The following is a 19,716-nucleotide window of genomic DNA, read 5'->3' as shown; positions in this document are numbered from 1 at the left end:
GACTGGACATTACTCACTCATTCCAACCTCTTGCCTAGCACAAGAATCCTTCTACAGCAGCTTGGCTGATGTTCATTTGGCCTTTGCAGGAATTTTTCCAATTATAGGAATTTCATTTTCTTTGCAATAATTCATTCCCATATAGGACCTCATTAAGCTTCTATATGAAGTTTCTATATAGAAAATAATTCTTCAAGTTTGAAGAATTATTAAAGGTAATACCCTGCAGCCGAGATAACATGTTAAACACACATGTATTATCTGTCACTTAGACCTAATTCTGCATGTTGCCTAATACATTTTTTAAAACCTGAGGCATTTAATAGATAACTAACTTATAGACAACTGAGAAAAAGTGGAGCACTCTGACAGGGGAGTGAACAAAAGGTCTGATAAGACAACTTATAAAAGACATGATATACAGGAACAGAAAACCAGACACCACATGTTCTCACAAGAGGAAGCTAAATGATGAGAACACATGGCACACAGAGGGGAACAACACACACTGGGGCCTATTGGAAGGTGGAGAGTGGCAGGAGGGAGAGGATCAGGAAAAATAACTAATGGGTACTAGGCTTAATACCTGTGTGATGAAATAATCTGTGCAAAAAACCCCCGACACAAGTTTACCTGTATAACAAACCTGCACATGTACTCCTGAACTTAAAAGTTAAAAAAAAAGAATAGTCAGGATAGGCATGAGATTATAGTAGACAAGAAACAATAAAAAAGGTAATTTTGTATTAAATATTGAAGTATGAATTAAATTTCAGAGTTTTTGCAGCTTTTGAAAAAAAAACAGATGATATATGTGCCCAATAAATATAGGAAAAAAATGTATCTAATCTAACAAGTAATCAAATAAACATTGTCACCTGTCAACTTGGGCAACCACTTTGAAAAATAAAAATAGCCAGTATAGGGAGACTTGTGAAACAGGGTCTCCCACTCACTACTGGTAAGAGTAAAAGTTGTTGCAGTCTTCTGGAAATGATTTGCATGTGTGTCATGCCTCTCTACACCCTTTTAACCAGTCGTTTTGCTTTTGGAAGTTTATCCTAAGAAAATAACCAAAGAAGCAGACAAAGATGTATATATATGGATGTTCATCCAAGTGACATTTACCACAGCAAAAAGTTGAAAACAACCTAGATGTACCCCAAAAAATGGGAAGGAAGAAAATATATCATGGCACATCCATGTGACAGAATGCTACAAACACAGAACACCATGTTTTGGAAATTATTTTATGTCTTGGGAAATAGCAAATATGCAATTTTAAGTGAAAAGACAAGATTATAAAATTATATGTGCATTAGAATTCTACTTTTATTTAAAAATATAAATATGAATAATTCAAAGTGGAAACACCTATCCAGCAGTAACCACTATCCAGCCACCTATCTGGTGATAACCACTGCATTTGGATATTGGGATTGTGGATTGTTTTATAGTTTCTTCTTCAAATTTTTCTGCATAGTTATAATTTTCTACAGTAACTTCTATTACTTTTATAATTTAAAAATTATTTACGTAATTTAGAGTGCTTTACAGTGAATTAGTTAAGAAGAAACTCTTCAAACTCCCAGTTAGCTAAGGCAGTGTTTAGCAGATAACTCTGTGGAGAGCCATGTCCAGCACCTGGGGTATTGCCTAAGCAAAGAGCTGGTGGCAGCTAGAAAGAGTTTGGGAAAAAGCTGTATGTTTTCATCTTTGTATCCCCAACATCCAATATCGTATCCCATCAGGACCAGATACATAATTTACAGGGCCTGGTGTAAAATAAAAATTCCGAACTTCTTGTTTGAGAAGTATTACAAATTTCAAGATGGTAATAGTGCACTGAACCAAGCACAGGGCCCTCCTAAGTGTAGGGCCCTGTGTGACCACACAGATCCCGCACCCATGAAGTGGGCCATACATTGTAGGTACTCAATAAATATTTGTTGAAAGGAAAGAAAGAATGAGTAAATAGAAGAAATACAAACACAGACTTCTCAATTGTGCCCAATGGCAAAACTAGACTCAACAAGATTTGAAATTATGGGAGTGTTCTGTACTCCTAGAGGTTAAATTTTTTATAAAGAAGAAGAAGAAATTATGGGAGAGTATGAGGTCACAGGCATAAGAAATCACTCTTCCAGAATTTTCCCAGTTTATATTCAAACTACACTGTCCTGTTGTCCTCAAAAATATATCTGTTAGATCATAGTCCACAGTTTCTATTTTTGATTTTGACAACATGATCAGTGCATCTATAGAAGAAATAAATATTATCACTTCTGTCTGTTCCAATAAGATATTTGGCTCAATTATATCCTCCCTCACTGCTTTCCCCTCAACCTACTTTTCTTCTCATAACCCTCTCTAAGCTTAGCAATAAAACTCTCCCTACCCATCCTTTCCTTCCTGCACCCCACACACACTCATCCTCAGCACTCCCTCTGCCTTTAATGCCAGCCAAGCAGACACTGAACATGAGAAGGTGTCTGCAGAGGATGTGAATAACCCTCATCCTAATCCCCTCCATGATCTTCCTGCACAGGCCTGGATGAGACCCAGGAGAACTGGAGTTGCCAGCTCACAGAAGCAGTTGCAGCCTAAAAGAAGACCAGGCAGCCAAAGGTTGTCACTTATCAAAGAAAAATGAGACAATTTGTTACAAGTTATTAGACTGGAGAAACTGAGCCATGAAGTAGGAGCCTGACCCTTGGATGGGAACAACAATGCTAAAGGGAGATGCTCATCCCCGCTTACAGGGCTGCGTCCCAGCACTCTGACGCCAAAAGAATACAAGAAGTCTAACACCCCCCGTGCCCAAGCCAAGTTAGCAAACGTCCAGCGTCTTGTTCAGTTAGCAGACATGCTATGGTAATAGTAGTGACACCCCCAATACATGCCAAGTGTTTTGCTCCTTAATCACTGCCACAGACCATATGCCATTGATACTGGTGGGCTTGGGGAGGTCCCCAAACACCAATAGGACCTCAATCTTGGCCGGCGTCCAGGCTCTTGACACTGTTGTGAGAAGGAATTTAAGGATGAGTTGGAAAATAGTGAAAGTGCAGAGATGTATCACAAAGCAAAAAGTACACACCCAAGAAAAGGGAGTGTGTGCTTGCTCAAGAGAGAGAGTCATGCCCAGTGGGGTTCAGGGCTTCCATCTTTTTGAGTTTCTTTAACCAAGGGGTGGAATATTCATGAAGATTCCTGGGAAAAGGTGAACATTTCCTGGAACTGTGGTACCACCTATTTTTACACCAATTTGGGTGTTCCCGGACTACCACGGCACTGGTGGGTGTGTGAGTTAGTAAGTTAATGAACATATAATGAGGTTATAGGTGAAACCCACGTCAAATCCAGCACCACATTGGGTCCAGTTGGTCTTAGCCAGCTTAGCCTACATCTGGTTTTCAGGATCTTATCAGCCCCTAGTTTATGCAGCTATTTCAACAATTTCCTTTTGCTAGTCATGTGAAACTGCTAACTGCTCCATTCTCTGGCTACCACCCGGTATTACCACTTGGTCCTTACAAGGACATGTGATCTAAGATAGGACAAGTATTCAATCCCAGTTTATAATTTAGGAAACTGAAACATCAAGAGGTTAAGTGAGACCAAGCACAGTGGCTCATGCCTATAATCCCAGCACTTTGAAGGCTGAGACAGGAGAATCACTTGAGTTCAAGACCAGCCTGGGCAATACAAAGAGAACTCGTCTCTACAAAAAATTTAAAAATTAACCAGGTGTGGTGGTGCACACTTGTGGTCCCAACTACTAAGAAGGGCTGAAGTGGGAAGATTGCTTGAGCCTCAGAGATCAAGCCTGCAGTGAGCTTTGATCATACCACTGCACTCCAGCCTGGAATACAGAGCAAGACTCTGTCTCAAAAAAAAAAAAAAAAGAAAGGAAAGAAAGAAAGAGAGGGAGACAGAGAAAGGAAAGGAAAGGAAAGGAAAGGAAAGGAAAGGAAAGGAAAGGAAAGGAAAGGAAAGGAAAGGAAAGGAAAGGAAAGGAAAGGAAAGGAAAGGAAAGGAAAGGAAAGGAAAGGAAAGGAAAGGAAAGGAAAGGAAAGGAAAGGAAAGGAAAATAAAGGAAGGGAAAATAAAGGAAAGGAAATAAAGGGAAAAAAAAGCTTAAGTTACTTACCCATGGTCAGAATTTTAGCTAATAACAAGCCCGGGACAAAAACCCAGGTTTCCTGAGTTTAGTTTAATGGCTCTTTCTACATTGCTATGGTTGAGGCTAGGTGTAAGTATTTCTCAATTACAGGCAGACTAATGGAGGTAGGGGGGTATACAGGAAGGATGAGGGTGGATGAAACAGACTCTAGGAGGAATTTCTGGGCATTTTTACATTAATAAATGAGACATAAATAATTTGTCATTTATATTGCAGCTTAGTGGCTACCCTGTTTTTAATTAATCATGTAAAAGCAGGAAGCCTGATCAAAAGTGGAACAAACAATTTCTATTTTGGTTTGGAATGAGAATGTTATTTTTGCTTTATTCAAATATATGATTCTGATGTCCTGGGGACACTTTTTAAACCAGATAGTGAAGCCAGTCTTGAATAGCTGGCTCATTTCAATCCAACAAGTGTTATGGAGCAGGTTCTCCCAGGCTTAGACTTATGGCTGACCTTGGTTCTCTCCCTCAGGCAGATGCTTCTTTCAAGCCCTTATTTTGCAAGCAAAAGTCCCATTATAGCAGTTATCAGATTAGAGTATTTTCATCTGTTTGTGGGCTCCTTTACCACTGTATTGTGAGCCCTGGAAGGCAGGACCCTAGTCATCTTTGTAACTCAAAAGTCTAGGAAATGAGCTGAGAGATGACTGGTGTTGGTAATCTGTCTGATAAATAAGCTAATGAAGGCACAAACTGGCTAACCTGAAAAGATCACCTGACCTCTCCAAAGTTTCAGGTCTCTAATCTATGAAATAGATATGGGTACACCTATTCTGCCTGAGCCACTGGTTTGTTGAAAGATTAAATATTTGTATGTTTGTTGTCTGGCCTTCACACACACACACACACACACACCTCAAGCACACTAAAATGTCAAAAACCCGAAGACAGGAGTCTTGTTCCTCTCATTCATGGTTGTGTCCTCAATATCTATACTGGTACCTTAATAAGTGCTCAATTAATATTTGTAGAAGGGAGGAAGATGGGACAGAAAGGTATAGGAGAATATTTTATAAACACTATTGTCTCCGAAAAGTTAGAATTCCCCCAACCAAAATGCAATACATTATCATCATCAGAAAGCACCTTGTGCTGCTGAGAGACTGTCCTGTTATCAGTTCTGCCCCATCAGTGGATCAGTCCCTTCTGTCATCTGTGGATAAGGAGCATTGCACTCACACTTCTCCTTCTCAGACAAGGCCAACTGTGTCTTTTTCAAACTTTCTGTGGTAAAGGGTAAAGGGGGAAGCCATAGAGTCATATCAACAACACCAGTAACTAAGAAAAATGGCTGCCAAAACTTACCTAGGACTTATAATGCCATTTGTGGGGTCACTAACCCAGTCTCTGAGGGACGTGGTAGTCCAGACAGAGCCTGCGTCAGAGCTGAGAGCTCCTGTGGCCTGGCCCCTGCAACCACCTTAGAGCTGCAGTGGGGAACACTGGTGCCTCTGAAGCCCACCTGAGCTGAATAACCACTTCAGCACAGGCACTTCCTGGGGATTAATGAGGCACAGAAAAGAATAACACCTCAAATCATTAACCCCAGCCAGCCATAAATCCTCAGGAATTGCATGGCAGAGTGGCTGTTCCTGCTATATTAAGGTGAAAATGCATTTTTAAAAAGCCTATGGATTTTCTTTAATGGACAGCAATACCATCGGTGCCCAATGGGCCTTTCCACAGACAGAGTACCTAAGCCCAGTGGCCTGGCTCTTTATCCAATTTGCAATGTTTCTTTCCCTCTGCCTACTGTCTTTTCCTGTGCCCTTTGCTTTTAGAATAGATTGAAAAACACCATGCTAACTGAAAAAGCACTGGAATAAGACAGTGATAAGTCCAACCAGCTTGCAGCAGCCATGACCTGAGAGCAGATGCCGCTCTAAAGGTGGCTCAATGGGCAGCCAGATGGGGAGAAAATCAGAGTAAAGTCTGCCAAGGTGCAGGAATCCCTCACTGACCTTTTTGACATTGAAATCCCCAATGAAAATGCAAATGTTATCAGACAGGGGGAAGCCCCTGAGCCACTTGTAGGCTATTAACAGCTTTGCTACAAATAATTTGTCTAATACAGTCAATCACCTGGCAGAGCCCTGGGCAATGGAACTCAACACAGGTATTAACAGGGGAAGTAGAGAATGTCAGAAATGATGGGCTAGAAAGGTTAAAAAAAATTGGGGGAACATGGGAGACATAAAGAGGGTTTGGGAAGGCACCGGATCATTAGCCAACGGACATTGATACAGACAGGAGTCAGGGAAATATGGGGTAGAAAAAGGTGGGGTCTCTGGTGAGGGCTCCACCTTCAAGCCTGGACCCATGGCCCTAAATGAGAACATGCATTCTTATTTTCCCTCCCAAATGCTGCTTTTTCCAAAACACCCTGGCCTGCCACACCCCCCATCCTCTACCCATAAAACCCCCAAGCTCCACTGGCAGAGGAGCAGAGCAGCATGGCAGAAAAGGAGAGAAGAGAAACAGTGTCTGAACATCAAGAGGAAAAGAGGCAGCTGGACATTGAAGAGGAGTTTGGCCGGAGATGATCAGAGAGGAGTTTGGCTGGGGACAGCCGAATTCCAGGGGAAGATTATCTTCCCATTCCATCCCCTTTCCAGCTCCCCATCCTGCTGAGAGCCACTTCTACCACTCAATAAAATCCCTGCATTCACCATCCTTCAAGTCTGTGTGACCTCATTGCTCTTGGGCACCAGACAAGGATCTGGATGTGGGTACAAGAGGCTGTCATACTGACTCTCCACTGAGCTGTTTAACACTTAGCCATCCATGGACAGCAAATGCTAAAAGATCACTGATTATAACACATGCCCTCTAAGGCTCCAGAGGTCACAGGCAACCCCTAGATGCTGCCATGGGACGGTAAAGGGTTCATTCCTGCTGGTACTAGCCCTGGCTCTTGAACTCACTCATCTGTGTGCTCCCCCTCCTTCAAGGGATTTGAGCTTGATGGCTGAGTAAATGGGCCACCTGTGTCACAAGTCCCACAAGGGGGTCAAGGGAACTTTCCCATCTCACTACAAAGGGTGGTGGATGGAAAGTAAGTATCAGATCACCAATAACTATCAGATTAATCATTTTTTGAGGAACAAGCATAGGTAGGGATAGCTAAAGACAAACAGAAGCCAGAAAAGAAGATAAAAGAGAGAGAAAAAAATAACATCAGAGTTTAGCAAGAAGAACAGAATAATTCCTTTTGGCTGTCACAGAATATTAAAGTTCTTGGAGGTTCCACCAACCAGGGTAAAATAAATATCTACTCCATAGCTCAATTTATCTATTAAAACAATCTATTTCCTTCCTTCAAGGATGAAACTTCCTTCAGAAAATCACTCTGGGAGATGAAGAGTTAATATTTAAAAATCTCCAGGCAACTTTGGAGAGCAAGGTTCTATTCTAAGTGTGAGGGATTCCTATTATAAGAAATCCTGTAGATTGACAAAACTAAATGGCCTCTACATCGTATAACCATAATCCTCTTCAGTGTACAAAAGTCCAAAAATAAAGACCAGATGTCTTCAAATTGCTGACGTTTATTGAGCTGGTTTCACTCGCTCACAGCTAAACCAAGCTTTCCCTGGACACAAAGCTAAGGATTTCCGTCATTGTATTATTGGTTCTTTTGCCACAATATTCCTGTTCACGTATACGGGCACCCTTTTGGCCTCCTTGGGTCTGGAATGGAGTTTTCTACTCCTTAGAGGATGTGTCTGCAGAAGCTCAGTTGAAACCTGTTAAGTGCCTGTGCCTTTCTGACAGCCTCTTCTGGCTTGGAAGAGCCCATTTCTCATTAGCAGCTGGTCAGAATAGTGAGGCCTCCACTAGTGACTTGCCTGTGGTTTTGTGTAGGCTAGCTGGGTGGTAGCTCCCCCATCTCCTGCCAACCCACTCACTCCCTTTTTCTCATAAGTTTCCAAACAGTATTACTAGTGCTAAAACGTTTCCTGGTTTTTATTCTTATGTGTTTGCCCTATTAGATCACAAGCTTCTCAGCCATGAAAACTGTTTTATAATTCGATGTTATTCTCTCCATCAACTCGCATAGATCATATACTGATGTCAGTACATCACGAGATATTAGTGAAGACTATGTTGACTGGCTAATTTTTAAAGGGAGAAACAACAGAAAAAGTGAATTGTGACAATGGATTGCAGACCAAATACAAATAGGTGTGTGCTTACAGATATGCGTGTACATGTTCATCTGTATATTCACTCATTCCACAAATATGTATTGAACACCTACTATGCTCCAGGTATTAGGCATGGGGATACAGAACAGAACAAGAAAAATAAAGCCCTTTCCTCTCTGAAAATCTCCTTAGGATCTTCATTCAATACAATTTGCCAGATCCTTGAGTGTCATGTTGTTTGTGTGTTTGTAGGGTTTATGTCACAGCTGAAAAGGGATAGTGTGTTTGGATATGTGTCGTATAAAGAAAAAACACATGTGTCCTCTAAAAATATCCCTGCTTTGGGGTCAGAGTACAAAAAAACAGAAAAGAGCATAAGATACTGATATAGATGGGAGACAGGGAAATATTGGGTAGAAGAAGGTGGTTCCCTGGCAAAAGCCCCACCCTCAAGCCTGGAAACCTGTGGTCCTAAATGGGAACAGGAATCACTGTTTTCACACCCAAATGTTACCTTTTGGCCTACCACAACCCCCTATTCTGTATCCATACAAACCCCAAACCCTGGGCTCCAAGAGCAGACAAACAGAAGAGCAGAAGAGTGGCAGAATGATGCGGCAGAGAAGGAGAGAAGAGAAAGAGTGTTTGAACATTGAGAAGAGTTCAGCGAGGGGCAGTCAGAGAGGAGATCAGCCACTGGATGGCCAAACTCCAGGGGAAGATCATCTTCCCACTCCATCCCCTTTCCAGCTCCCCATCCATCCTGCTGAGAGCCACCTCCATCACCCAATAAAATCCCCGCAATCACATCCTTCAAGTCTGTGCAAGACCTGATTCTTTCTGGATGCCAGACAAGAACCTTGGTACCAAGAAAGTGCTGAGCTGGTTGACACTTTAGTTGTCTGCAAACAGCAGAGCTAAAAGAGCACTGTAGCACATCCACTGGGCTTTGAAAGTCACAGGCACACACCCCTAGATGTCACCATGGTTCTGGAGCCCAAAAGTGCTTGCCCAGGCTCTTGCATCTGCTCTTCTGCGTGCTCCCCATCCTGTAAGGGCTTTGAGCAGTGGCGGCAGCTGAATAGACAAGCCACACCCCTGTTGCGCATCCTGCGAGGGGGGTCAGGGAACTTTCCCATTTTAATATCATTTAGAACCCAATAGTTTCTGTCCTGACATGTGACTTTTTTTAATCTTAAATCTGGAGGAAAACAGAGTACAATTTACATATACTAATGAGGACAGCCAAAACTTGCATACCACTGAATATTTTAGGCAATTCCAAACTAAGGGTTACCACAAAAACAGAAGCACTGATTTTAGGCCAATGATTTTTGACAATAAGCATATTAATTTCCAACAAGTTGTTCATTTAAAAATAATAGAAATTGCTTCCTAATTTTAGTAGCAAAAATGCCCATTTTAAATTACTTTACTTTTTAAAACATGGAAAAGTATTTATAAATGGGATCTAATTTCTCCTTTATTTCAACAAAGAAGTTGGTGGAAGAATAGAATATCTTCATGCCAGGTTAAGGATGGTTTGGGTCATGTACCACTTCCAGGTAGGATGAGACCACAGCTCATGTAAAATATTCCTGACCCTCTACTTACCTAAGGCATTTTAGTCTCACTTGTAATTATATTATAATTTTAAATTTTAGTCTTAATTATAATTTGATATTTAACCTGAAGTACTCAGTTGATTTGATTATACTTTTAAGTTCACAGCACACTGTCATTATCAGTCCCTGCAGAGCCTTTATTTATTCTCTTTTTTGCCTGATCCCACTTCCATTTCCCTCACTCTGTGTTTATGACCCCAACCCTAAAGACACCCACATTAATGGGTGTCTGATATCAAAATATAATAGGTATATATGGGGGGGCAGTTTATTTTTGAAAAATAAGTAGTGGTATGGTATATTTTGTGTTTTGAGTTTACTTACATGATATCATGCTAGAGATTTCACGATTTCATTGTTTCTTACTATCTTTCATTCCATGCTTCCATGCCTCCATCTCTCTCCCTCCACAATGCTACAGTGAAGATCCCTGCATATGCCCCTTTCTCTGTGTGAATTACTCTGGGTATGTACTAAGACCTGGAGTTCCTGGGTCACAATGTATACCCATAAACATCACTTTTGCTAAATATTGCCACATTATTCTCCAGAATGGCTGCACTAATGTATACTTCACCAGCAGTGTGTAAGAGTTCTAGCATCCCCAGGTCCTCAGGAATATTTCTAAATTTTTCCATTCTAGTGGATATAAAATATTATTTTGTATTTATTTTAATTTGCCTATGTCTTATTTCTGAGTTTGAGTAAATTTTCATATACTTGTTAACCTTTCAGATCTCCCTTCTCTGAACTATCTATTCCTATTCTTCAACCACTTCTATGGAGTTTGTCAAACTGTGTTGTTGAATTTTAACAATTATTTTTCTAATCTAGATATCAGTTCCTTATTGTTGTTTTGGTTCCTGCAAAATATCTTAGTCTGTTGTCAGTCTAATTAGTTTGATCTATCATACTTTTATTGAAAAGAAATTATCTAATTTGATTGTAGTCAAATATATCACCCTGTTTTCCTCTTGAATTGTGCTTTGGTTGTCTTATTTAAGAAGACCTCCCTCACTCCAAACTCCCAAAGATATTCTTTCCCATTAGCTTTATAGTTCCATTCACATTTAATCCTTCTGAAAGATTAATGTTTAATGTCTTATAAGAATATGACAGTTTTTTCTCCAGATAGTGGCCTGATTTCCCTAATACCAGACATTAACTAATCTATTGACATATATATTTGTGATACCACACCTATTATATGCCAGGTTTCCAAATGAATATGGGTTTTCCTTTAACTCTTTATTCTGTGACATGGATTTATTTCCCTATTCTTTTACATATATTACACAGTGTTCACTGCATGTATGTTTACCGTATGGTTCTGTATCTGTCAGAGTGACTCTCCCTGTTTGCTCTTCTTTTCAAATTTGACTTACTGGTTTATGGGCAGTTGTTAATCCATATAAATTGTAGATTAAACTCTAGGTCATTTCTTCAGTTCTGTGATCCTGAAAGACCACATGATCTTTTATTCCCCTTCCTTGTCAGGGGCTATGTCTTTATCCTAGCCTTTATGTCATTTCACCTTGCATTGCAATTAATAGAAACCCAACTCAAAGCAACTTAAGTAAATAATAATAATTATACAGCAAGTACTCAAACAGCATCATCGTGACTTTGTCTTTTCCTCCACATCTTTATTCTGCTTTCCTCTGGGTTGGCTTCCATCTCACACACAATTTCTCTAGGAATCAGTCCCCAGCTATATCTAACTTTCCTAGCAACCAAGCAAAAAGAAGCTGTTTCTTCCATAAAAGCTTTAACAGGGTCCCAGGAGGAGTTCTCATGCCCCATCCCACCCTGTCCTGAAACATATGCATCCTGAAACAACTGATGTGACCAGAGAATGGAAGGCTCTGCTTGGCCTGGCCTGTGTCACTTGTCTGCCCACCCCTGGATCAACCCCATCTGACACACATAGACTAACAGTGAAGGAGTAGTTCCACAGAGAAAATGCTATCACCAGAAAAAAGAACAGATGTAGAACAAGCAAAAGCTACAAAGATTAACTCGCCAATATTGGCAATCCATCGCACTTATTTATTTACGATGCCTCCTACCATAATATAAGTTTCTTGAGGGCAGGCTATGTGGCTATTTACCTCTGAGGCCCCAGTTCCTAGTCTAGTGTTACTACATAGTGGGCACTCAACAGATAACTATTACGTGTCTTCATCTGTATCCTTGCGATATCCTTTATAATAAACCAGTAAACATAAAAAAAAGGTATCTATTACATGTGATTAAGTGAATGAATAAAAGAATGTCAGAAGTAGCTGTTAGGGCTGTGTGAAAAGAATAGGAAACAGCAGCCAATGCATCAAACCTATTTAACTGGGATTTTACCAGGTAAGACATCAACCTCAGAAATGTAGTCAACATTCCTCTGTCACACAGATGTAAAACCTAAAACTTAATTCCACCACCCTTCCCAATGTCCTGATGCCTTCTATAAAGGGAAATTTTGTGGTTAAGAGTTTTAGGGTCTGACAGACCTGTTTCACATCCTCACTCCACCACCTATTGGCTACAAGAACTTGGCCCATTTAACCACTTAGAGCCACACTTTCTTTCTTTTACTCAATGGGGACTAATACATACTTTCTAGAGTTGCTATATTTTGAAAGGTAAGTACATAAAGATCGCAGTCCAATGTCTGCATAGTACTGGACTATAAGAAAATCACTGCTGCGACAGTTATTTTTCAATCATCTGCTATGTGTCAGGTGAGGTGCATGGCTCTGAATTAACCAAACTAGGTAAATTAGACATGATCTCTTCTCTCAAGAGGCCCATAGACTTGCAGGAAAGAGAGAGAATTTGAAAAAGCAATAACACTAAAATGTGGTAAGCATAGTATTAGGGAAGTACCGAGTGCTAGTAGACACAAACTGGACTACTTAATCTAGTCTATAATAATTAGGGAAAGCTTCCCAGGAGTTGATTCTTTTTATGAAACTGCAAAGATGAATAAGAATTAGCAAATGTAAGGGTGAGAATGTTTAAAAAGGAGACTATTCCGGCCGGGCGCGGTGGCTCAAGCCTGTAATCCTAGCACTTTGGGAGGCCGAGACGGGCGGATCACGAGGTCAGGAGATCGAGACCATCCTGGCTAACACGGTGAAACCCTGTCTCTACTAAAAAATACAAAAAACTAGCCAGGCGAGGTGGCGGGCGCCTGTAGTCCCAGCTACTTGGGAGGCTGAGGCAGGAGAATGGCATAAACCCGGGAGGCGGAGCTTGCAGTGAGCTGAGATCCGGCCACTGCACTCCAGCCCGGGCGACAGAGCAAGACTCCGTCTCAAAAAAAAAAAAAAAAAAAGGAGACTATTCCAGGCAAGGGATTGGGTTGGGGATGAGTCAGATTTGAGCAAGATATTGGCAAATTTATAAAGAAAAGAAATTCTCAATGGTTCTCAACACATGTCATTTAATATTAGTATAACTGTTACTACTATAATTACATTATTATTAATATCTGTTAACTCTTATGATACCCTATAGAATAACCCTTTCTTCTCTCTGAAAAAAATCTTTATTGATAGTCACACAAACATTTATTCCTTGATTTTCAAACTGGCAGAGTATGTTTTATTTAATTTTAAGGTATTCATCAAAGACCCTGGGCCAGAGAGTTGAAGGATATTGCACTCTAGATCTGGGAGCATTTGAGAGAAATAAGTGATGTTAACTATATGTTCTGATTAAAAGAAGTTGGAAAAATATTGAAGAGATTGAAGAATAGGGTGTGATTTTGCACGGTGAGGAAATTGATACAGTCAACTTCAGGGGAACATTCAATCAGAAGTAGACATTCCTATGAAGAATATGGCAGCAGGAAAGGAGAAAGAGATGGAAATACAACGAGTAGCTCTCCTGGTTTTGCTCTCTTTATTCACCTGGGAGGAGTGGTTGAAGCACAAAAAGTTAAATCCATGGGCTCTTCATATTCGATGAGGTTGTCACAAATTCATCATTGAAAATTAATTAAGCTTGGAGTACTTGTTTCTGGAAAATGTGATATGAATGGAACCTAGTCACCAACACTCTTCACCTTAGAGATAGGCACCTGGGCTGTGACATAGTGGACTTTATCCCTGGTATTGCCACCACAACCTGAGTGAATTCCTCTTCTCAGCAGTATGCAGCCATGATTGCATAGAATTATTATCTATAGAGTTTTTAAAGGCATATAGATGCCCAGACCCCAACCCCACTGAGTCAGACCTACTGAATCAGCATCTTTATGGGTGAAATCTGGATCCCCCAACACTGTTCTCTCTCTGCCTCTCCTACTACACTTCCTCTGGGTCACTTCACTCCACCTAAGTGGGCCTCTTTTTTCTTTACATTAATTATCTATTGCTATGTAACAAATTATCCCCTATCAGGGGAAATCTCCCCCACCAATATTTCAACATAAGTTCTTTCTATTTTCCCTAAATATTGACCGGTCTGAGAAATAAAAAGAAAGAGTACAAAGAGAGGAATTTTACAGCTGGGCCACCTGGGGTGACATCACATATCGGTACATCTGTGATGCCCACCTGAGCTGCAAAACCAGCAAGTTTTTATTAAGGATTTCAAAAGGGGAGGGGATGTACAAACAGGTCACAAAGATCACATACTTCAAAGGGCAAAAAGAAGAACAAAGATCACATGCTTCTGAGGAAACAGGGCAAGGACAAAGGCAAAGATCACAAGGCAAAGGACAAAATTAGAATTACTGATGAGGGTCTACGTTCAGCTGTGCACGTATTGTCTTAATAAACATCTTAAACAACAGAAAACAGGGTTCGAGAGCAGAGAACCAGTCTGACCTCAAATTTACCAGGGCAGGATTTTTCTCCACCCTAGTAAGCCTGAGGGTACCACAGGAGACCAGGGCGTACTTCAGTCCTTATCTCAACTGCATAGGACAGACACTCCTAGAGCAGCTGTTTATAGACCTCCCCCCAGGAATGCAATTCTTTTCCTAGGGTCTTAATATTATATTCCTTGCTAGGAAAGGAATTTAGTGATATCTCTCCTACTTGCACATCCATTTATAGGCTCTCTGCAAGAAGAAAAATATGGCTCTATTCTGCCCGACCCAACAGGCAGTCAGACCTTATGGCTGTCTTCCCTTGTTCCCTAAAATCGCTGTTATTCTGTTCTTTTTCAAGGTGCACTGATTTCATATTGTTCAAACACACATGTTTTACAATCAATTTGTACGGTTAGATACAATTATCACAGTGGTCCTGAGGTGATGTACATCCTCAGCTTACGAAGATAACAGGATTAAGAGATTAAAATAAGACAGGCATATGAAATTATAAGAGTACTATTTGGGAAGTGACAAATGTCCATGAAATCTTCACAATTTACGTTCCTCTGCCGTGGCTCCAGCTGTCCCTCTGTTCAGGGTCCCTGACTTCCCACAACAATCCCTAAACTTAATGTCTTAAAACAAACAAAAAAATTATTTCCCACTTTCTGTAAGTGAGGTACCCAGACACTGCTTAGTTTGCACAGTGTCTGACCCATGACAGGTGCTCAATAATAGTCTGTTGAATGAAACAATTTGTGGCACTATCAGAATATTTTCTTGTAAAACCTTGATTGAGCTCATTTGAAAATTGCTTTATAGAAAAACAAGCAGCCACTCCCAACTATATATACCTCTCCATCTGACAGCTCTATCTGTTCTCATCCCAAGTACAACTACTTCCCAGGAAAATTTTTACTTTAGTTTATACATGGCAATAAGGACTGCCTTAGGCTCCTCTGAAACAGACACTGAAATGAAGGTTCATATGCAAGTAATTTATTAAGAAAGTGCTCCAAAGAGAAATTGATAAGGAAATGAGGTAAGCAAGACAGGGTTATTGTCAATCAGTAGTTGTCAAGTAATGGCGGGATCAGGAAAAGTCCCAGCCTTGACTTAATCTTGCAGGGAGCTCAGGAGCCTAAGTTACAACCTTAAAGTTTGTTCCTCCTCAAGACTAGGAATCTAGGCTTTCAAATCCCATGAAGTCACCTGTTGACTAAGAGGAATATAAGCTATGCAGCTCTAGTAAGCCAGGGGTCATCCTCTGGAGGAGGTCTGAGTCACTAGAAGCACACAGGCCACAAAGAACTGGTAGGAGGAATCTGAGATCTGAGAAGAGTATTGCCGGTCCACTAAAAAAGATTGTAAGAAACAAGCCTCTGGCTTCCTTAAATCCAGCTATGAGTCTAATTTAGAACAAGATGGAATTGCCATCTAACTACATTTAATATTTACAAAAAAATTTAAAAACCTATGAGGTAGTTACAGCTATGATTCCTATCTTAACCAAATCAAGTAAGGGACTTGACCAAGATTGTATACATTTAAGTGTTTCAGCCAGGATTCAAACTCTGGTTTACATCTCAGTACCAATGCTTTGATTATTATTTTGTGATTTAAAATATGTTTATTTTTCTAATTTCACTAATGTGATGAAGAAGATACAAGGTAAAATAGGTATCTACTGATAGAAAGGGGAATAGTTGCCCAAGTATACTGATCTCCTCAGTGCCTCTAGCATTGTAGATACTCAGTAAATATCAATTTATTGGATGGAAAAGTAATTGTAATACAGGGACTTGATTGATACAGCAGATCTTGAATATTTATAGGTTGGGTACACACAAATCTAATTCCTATCCCAAGATGCTGAATGGTAGGCATGATACAGACTTTATTCTACTCTAGAGTGGTCAATAAGATGTTTGCCATATGGGAAGAGTTTATGCTCACTATAAGTGTGTATAAACCCAACTCTAAAAACTTTTAGTCTTATTTCTCCTTTCAGGTGAATTCAAATGGATTTGTAGAGTAATAGTTCCAGGGCAAGTGTTTAAGGTTTGAGAGAGGATGAAAATCTGTTTTCTCCAGGCATGATGGTAGAAAAGATATGGTCACATGCCTCATAATGATGCTTTGGTCAACTATGGACTGCAGAAAGCACAGTAGCCCCATAAGATTAAAATGGAGCTGAAAAAACCCCTAAATCTAGTGATTTTATAACTGTAACACATTACCCTCAAGTTTGTGGCAATGCTGGTGTAAACAAACTTACTGTGCTGCCAGTCATATAAAAGTATGACACATGCCTTTATATATAGTACATAATATCTGGTATTGATAATAAAGGGCTCGGTTACTGGTTTATGTATTTATGATACTATCATTTTTATTGTTATTTTAGAATGTATTCCTTCTAGTCACAAAAAAAGAAGCCTTAGACAGGTCTTTCAGGAGAAAGAAGAAGCCACTGTCATCACAGAAGATTACAGCTCCATGTGTTTTATTGCCCCGAAGACCTTCCAGTAAGAACAAGATGTGGAGGTGGAAGACGGTGATATTGATGATCTTTACCCTGTGCAGGCCTAGGCTAATGTGTGTGTTTTCATCTATGTTTTTAACAAAAATTTTGAAATATAAAAAAATAAAAATAAAAAAATGTTTAAATAGAAAAAAGCTTATAGAATAAGGATAGAAAGAAAATACCTTGTACAGCTGTACAATGTGTTTATGTTTTAAGATAAATGCTTTTATAAAAGAATTTAAAAGCTAAAAGAAATTTAAAAGTTTATAAAGCAAAAAAAGTTACACTAAGAAAAAAACAATATTGAACAAAGAAAAAAGTTGTCAATAAATTTAGTTAGCATAAGTGTACAGCACTGATAAAGTCTAAGGTAGTGTACACTAGTAATGTTCTATGCCTTCACATTCACCCACCACTCACAGACTCACCCAGAGCAGCTTCCAGTCCTACAAGCTCCATTCATGGTAAGTATCCTATACAGGTGTACCATTTTTTATCTCTTATATTGTATTTTTACTGTACTTTTTCTACATTTAGAGATGCTTAGATGCACAAATATCATTGTGTTAGTTTTCTACAGTATTCAGCACAGTAAGTGTGTAGGCAGCTATATTGTCCAGGTTTGTGGAAGTTCACTCTATGATGTTTATACAACAAAATTGTCTAACAGCACATTTCTCAGAATATATCTCTATAGTTAAGCAAGGCATGACTATTTTCAGGGATCACCAAATTCAGCTGAAAAGCCTCTTGCTACAGGCACAGATGCCCTCATCTGATCTCATTAATATAACTGTGATGCCGTATTGAGCAGACATTTTCCTGTCACACATGTTCCTTCTTGTTGAGTCGCTGGGGCACACCTGGAGTCCTCAGATTACACACAGGCAAAAAATGTAGAGACTACGTGGATGGGGTGAGGTGGTGATACCAATAAATAGGGATTTTAAAATCTTAAGTTCTCAGCTTTTTTGTTTGTTTGTTTTGGATGATGCTGATAAGTTTGCAGTAAGCTAACCACCCAACTTTATTATTTCTAGCAACTAATAGCAATACCTTTCCTAGTTGATTTTTTTTTTTTTTTTTTTTTTTTTTTTTTTTTTTTTTTTTTTTTGAGACAGGGTCTTGCTCTGTTGCCTAGATTGGAGTGCAGTGGTGCCATCATGACTCACTGCAGCCTAGATCTCTGGGGCTTAAGGGACCCTCCCACCTCAGCCTCTTGAGTAGCTGAGATTACAGGCACACACCACCGCTCCTGGATCATGTTTTCTTGTTTTTCATTTTCAGTAGAGACAAGGTCTCACTATGTTGCTCAGGCTGGTCTCGACCTCCTGCGCTCAAGCAGTCCTCCTACTTAAGCCTCCCAAAGTGCTGGGATTACAGGTGTGAGTCACCACGCCAGCCCTAGGTGACTCTTTAAGGTTGTAGTTTAAGTAATCAGGTAACAGAATGAAACTAACCCATCTGCAATTCTGTTTACCTTTTAATCAAATTATTATATATATTCAAAAAGTGCACATAAGTGCACAGCTCAGTGAATTTTCACAAGTTGAACACACAAACCTCTCTAATCACTACGCCAGGAGCCTCCCTTGTGCTCTTTTCTAGGAACTGCACCTCTCCCAAGAGTAAAAACTCTCCTGACTTCTAACACCACAGATTAGTTTAGTCTGTTTTTGGACTTTATATAAATGGGATCCTACAGTGTGAAATATTTTGTGCTTGGCTTCTTTTGCTCAACATTATTTGTTGAGATTTATCCATATCATTGTATTTAGCTACAGATCCTTTATTCTAACTGCTCTATATTATTCCACTGTGTAAAAATGCCACAATTTATTTATTGTTTCTACTATCCGTGGTCATTTGTGTAGTTTCTGGGATTTGGCTATTATGAATAATGCTGCTGTGAACATTCTTGTACTCATCTTTTGGTGCAATTTGGTTGGGTACACACTTAGAAGTACAACTATTGGGTCATAGTGTGGGCATGTATTCAACCTCAGTAGATAACACCAAACACTTCTGCAAGGTGGTATTTTCACTTGTAATTTTTGCTTGTGATTTTTCACCCTCTAGCCTTGATGTAATTAACACAGAACTTATATGGAACTAACCAGTTAGAGATGACGCAACTGCAGCCCCCTTCTCCTAAGGACGCAAGTCCTCCAAGAACATAAATTATCTAAAGTTCTCAAAAGTACCTTAACCCCTGCAGATGCTCTGCAAACATTATCTTTACCCCAGCAATGAAAAAAGGCAACCTGGGGATTTCATGTTGTTGGTTATACATAATTCCAGGATAAAATGGTTATAGCACCTGAAACCATTTTTTACTTTTCTTGAGAGAAGAATTTCAGAAAGCCCAAAGCAATTACAAAGAAGTTTCTCCACAAAAGATGGAGG

The 19,716-nt window shown here is 39.8% G+C and overlaps 1 protein-coding gene across 2 annotated transcripts in view; it reads right to left on the bottom strand.

The window, feature by feature from the left end:
- The window catches only part of PAPPA2 (pappalysin 2), a 394,482-nt gene extending 391,336 nt beyond the window's left edge, over positions 1-3,146 (bottom strand). Inside the window, exon 1 of one of the 2 annotated variants that reach the window (XR_748418.2) lies at positions 2,904-3,142. The gene's annotated coding sequence lies outside the window, so the exon portion shown is untranslated. Of the gene's footprint in view, positions 1-2,903 lie in introns of both variants that reach the window. The other variant, XM_010367396.2, reaches the window with a different exon arrangement.
- Between the last annotated feature and the right edge of the window lie 16,570 nt (positions 3,147-19,716).

Source organism: Rhinopithecus roxellana, chromosome 8, assembly GCF_007565055.1.
Source record: "Rhinopithecus roxellana isolate Shanxi Qingling chromosome 8, ASM756505v1, whole genome shotgun sequence".
NCBI lineage: Eukaryota > Metazoa > Chordata > Mammalia > Primates > Cercopithecidae > Rhinopithecus > Rhinopithecus roxellana.
The sequence above is the reverse complement of the archived record's forward strand: the minus strand, read 5'-3'. Positions and strand labels throughout refer to the sequence as shown.